The sequence below is a fragment of the Copadichromis virginalis genome, linkage group LG4, assembly GCF_057382275.1.
Source record: "Copadichromis virginalis isolate Kocher_CV1m ecotype Utaka linkage group LG4, C_Virginalis_male_GT1.1, whole genome shotgun sequence".
In the NCBI taxonomy this organism is placed as follows: domain Eukaryota; kingdom Metazoa; phylum Chordata; class Actinopteri; order Cichliformes; family Cichlidae; genus Copadichromis; species Copadichromis virginalis.
Window position 1 is genome coordinate 32,442,090 of NC_140621.1, and position 4,661 is coordinate 32,446,750.

The 4,661-nt window shown below is 43.4% G+C and overlaps 1 long non-coding RNA gene across 1 annotated transcript; it reads left to right on the top strand.

Moving 5' to 3' along the window:
• The first annotated feature begins 1,042 nt into the window (after positions 1–1,042).
• LOC146711923 (uncharacterized) lies at positions 1,043–3,756 on the top strand. Its single transcript, XR_014920219.1, has 2 exons — positions 1,043–2,180; positions 2,226–3,756. It is a non-coding gene; the product is annotated as an uncharacterized LOC146711923 (long non-coding RNA).
• Positions 3,757–4,661: the final 905 nt, after the last annotated feature.

A 4,661-nucleotide genomic window follows, 5' to 3' on the forward strand; every position in this document is an offset into this window, starting at 1 on the left:
TGTGCGTATCATCCTCAGAGCGCAGGCCTTGTAGAGAGAACTAACGGCACTATAAAACAAAGGCTCAGGAAATGCATGGCAGAAACAGGAAGGCCGTGGCCTGAATGTTTGGGTTTAGTGAAAATGTGGATGCGCTTAACGCAAGGCTCCCATAAACTAACTCCATTTGAAATCATTCATGGCAGGCCGTTCCCACTGCCCATCACCAGTCAACCAATAGACAAAGCAATCAGAGAAAACACATTAGCAGAATGGATGTCTAAGCTGTTAGAAAACAAAGAGATCATTGTACATAATCAACAACCTGATGATGTTTCTCCAGTGTCTTGCAGACTAAAGCCCGGTGACTGGGTTCTGATCAAAGTGCTCCAAAGGAAAAACTGGAGCACACCCAGGTGGGAGGGGCCATACCAAGTCCTCCTCACTACACCGACCGCTTGCAAAATTGCGGAACGACCATCTTGGATCCATCAGAGTCACTGCAGGCGAGTCAGTGAAGCCATCTAAACACAGCTGACGGCAGGCTTGCCCACTTGTTGTGATCTCGCCCGGTGGAGGGGTCAGCTTTCCTGGCCGGGGGGTCTACTCGCGACAGGAGGGTGTGTCCCGTCGTCATGAGGTGGTGGCTCTTAACAACTGCAGCGGCCCTGACCATGGCCGGGCTCCTCACCTTTGCTTCCGTGAGGGACAACAAGTCACGCAATATGAAGAAAAGGCAGACACTGTATGACAAAGGACAGTACACCAAGTTTCCCCATGGCTACGCCACTAACTTTTGGTGGCAGTTTATGAACACTACAGCTCACTGGAATAATAAAACTGACTGCTATGCATGTACCCATATGCCCCTATCCTCGCAGACGTCTGGCCTGTGGCCGTACAGCATACCTGAAGATCGCAGTTGGTGTCTGTTGGGCCTGGCAACACATCCAGGCTACGGTACTCTTTGGTCCAAGGCCAACTACAGCATCCCAGCAAAAGCAACCTGGAGGTCATCATCACCCACAAATGTGAACTGTTCCGGACAGACCTACCTACTGACCTGAACCCAAGTCTCAGACCCACTGCCTGATGTAATTCTACTGAACAAGCTGAACGCAGCGCAACTGCCAGTATGTGTGATGAACAATGGATCGCGGGCAGTGGGGGAGCTGCCTACTCACCTATCTACCGGATGCCACTACAAACAAAGACTCAGTACCAGACAGGATGTGCACGGACGGCACCAAGCAGTAAAGGAACCAGAGTTTCGCATCTGAGGAGGAGTGAAATTCTTACAGAGCTTGATCCCCGGCATTGGAGCTGCCGAGGTGCGGGATCATGTGGAGATCAACCGATATGCTCTGCTACGACGCATCAACTTTGACAAAGACCCTGGGAACCGCCTTAGCAGGAGAACAGAAGGCCATCAGAACGATGGTGCTGCAGAACAGACTGACACTAGACCTGCTAACAGCATCACAAGGAGGAGTTTGCAAGCTGATCGGGGAAACATGTTGCACTTTTATCCCTGATGGATATGAAGCTGGAGGAGACATTTATGAAGCTTTGCAGAATTTGTCCATTCTGCAAAAATATGTCACTGACCACACACCTGGAGCAGCTGCAGCACAAGGCTGGCTAGACTGGCTGGACTGGCTGTTCGGCGGTTCATGGCTGGCTGCTGTAGCAAAGCCGTTTTTCCTTCTAGGTCTCATCATGATAGCACTGCTCATATTAGTGTTGTGTGTGTTGCCATGCCTAAGAGTAATGATTTCAAAGATGATAACAACTACAATGACTGCTTATGTTGCCGTGCCTCAAGAAGAACAACATCCCGTTGCAATTCTGTTAGAGGAGAACTTGTAATAACTGCTAATGAATGACGTGGTGATTAAAAATGACTTGTCAAGTGATCACGCACTGATTAAAACATTAGTAGGTTATGCAGGTTTTCATCCTTTTATTTTTTGAAGTTTTCAGTTTTAAACATAAAGTTTTTCATTTTAAATATAAAGTTCTCATCCTTTTATTTTTTGAAGTTTTCATTTTAAATATGAAGTTTTCATCATTTTACATATAAAGTTTTCAATTTAAGGTTTGCATCATTTTAAATATAAGGTTTTCATCCTTGTATTTTTTAAAGTTTTCATTTTACATATTAGGTTTTCATCATTTTTAAATACAAAGTTTTCATTTTAGTTTTCATCCTTTTATTTTTTGTAGTTTTCGTTTTAAAATATAAGGTTTTTATCCTTTATTTTTTGTAGTTTTAGTTTTATTATTTTTTCTTGTTTATTCCACTTGTTATTTCATTTACTATGATTTTCATTTACTATGTTTTTCTTTTTATTATTTTCTTTTGTTTTATTCTTTAGACCAAATGACTTCCATTTCTGCTATGCTGACATTTTGAAAATTAAAAAATTGCTTAAGATACTTAATAAATAACCTTCATAGACAATTGTTGTATACATTTAAAATAAGTTAAAACAGGAGGGAATGTTACAGGAAAAATGATTCTATGTTTCTTTACCTTCTTTTAAATGTACAAAGATGCCTTTTGTCTGCCCTCTGCCTATGGTTAGATTAGTTTAGAATTATCTTTTTAGACTTTCCCAGCAAACACATCTTGTTTCTGGGACATATTGTTTTAGATTGTTTTATCTTCCCTAGCTCTCTGCTGACGAGACTAGCACCATATATGGAGTTGTTTTATTTTATCTGTTTATTATTTGTTATCCTGTTCTCACTGTCTCTGTGCTCTGTGCCTATAAAAATTACCAAGCCACTGTGCATGGTGTGAGTTGTTCTTAGCAGCTCACCCGTGTACACGTTTGATAAAGAAAGTAACTTTGTCTCATTGTGTCTTTATTTCTCCTGGGTTTTTTACAGAGTTTTCCCCCAACATTTCTTGGTCCTTCGGAGCCGGAGCACCTCCATCGTGTCCCATCTCCGTGACCAGTCCACGTTGTTCGCCTGTCGACAGCCCACACACCAGGTGTGTGGAAAAAGACCAAGAGCGTTAAATTCGGGTCTTGGCCAACGTCTTAGAAAGCGACCCACGGTGGTGGGGCCCGATCGAGGTGGACCAGACCCGGCGACACCGACCAGGTAGATACAGACACACTGACACAATCTTGCGTAAAAGCGTATTTTAAATTCAGGGAATTTAAAATAGCGAAAGTAGCTCGTCACGACTGGAAGCTCCCCACCTCTGTGGGTTTAAAGTAGCTCGTCGGCTGGTAGCTTGGAGCTCGTCGACTGGAAGCTCCCCACTTCTGTGGGTTAGGTTTGGAGCTCTGGGTAGCTCCCCCAGCTGGGTCTAGACAGGGTCTAGGGAATAAGTAGCTCGTCTACAGAAAGACTGGCAGCTCCCCTTATGATAAGGGTTCCGATCGCGCGAATAGGTGTGAATGTGAATGTGTGTGTATTGTTTTAATTAACGGAGCAAGCTGAATTTTCACGGTCCAATAAGAGACTGAGCTGCTCCTACTGTGTTTTTCTTTTACTGCTATTCACTGACGTGCTGGTGAGTTGAGAGAACGGTCGAGTTCCGTCTCGTAAAGTTCACACCGCTTTTGGAAATAGTCCGAAAGTAGAAGGGCGTGTGAGCAACCACTCTCGTCTCTAATACCAGCGAAGGTGATAGCAGCTGTATCGTGTATATATTACTTAATAAACAAAAATAAGTAAATACATAAATAAGATGGGTAATCAAGCAAGTGAAATTAAAACTCATTCCTGCTGACGAGCAGTGGTGAGAAAAGAAAAGTCCAGACGCCGGACAAAAACAGAGAGAGATTTATCTCAACATCCAGAAATTTACAAATTTGTCCTGGGACATCGTGTAAATGTTGTCCCAGGGACATCAAATCAAATCAAATCAAATCACTTTTTATTGTCACATCACATGTGCAGGCACACTGGCACAGCACATGCGAGTGAAATTCTTGTGTGCGAGCCCCACAAGCAACAGAGATGTGCAAACACAACAGCACAAACGAGCAAAATACAAGAATGGCCAACCTGAAACTAATAAATATATGTACAATATATAATAGTGTATGCATTTCTGGATGTGTATACTAAATATTTTCCTACGTGTGTGTGTGTGTGTGTGTGTGTGTGTGTGTGTGTGTATACACATTTTTACAAATTAAATAGTAAAAAAAAAAAAAAAAAAAATAATAATAATAATAATAAAATATATAAAATATACAGAGTTGAATATGTGCAAAACAAGTGGCATTTATATACAGTGTGGAGTGCATAATGTTGAAGTTCCAGTAGTGAAGCTGAGGTGTCTATGACGTGTTCAGCAGTCTGATGGCCTGATGGAAAAAGCTGTCTCTCAGTCTGCTGGTACGGGACCGGATGCTGCAGAACCTCCTTCCTGATGGAAGCAGTCTGAACAGTTTATGGCTGGGGTGACTGGAGTCCTTGATGATCCTCCCCGCTTTCCTCAGGCAGCGCTTCCTGTAGATGTCTTGGAGGGAGGGAAGCTCACCTCCAATTATCCGTTCAGAGCACCGCACTACTCGCTGGAGAGCTTTGCGGTTGTAGGCGGTGCTGTTGCCATACCAGGTGGTGATGCATCCAGTGAGGATGCTCTCAATGGCACAGTGATAGAAGGTCCTGAGGATGCGGGGGCTCATGCCGAATCTTTTCAGTCTCCTGAG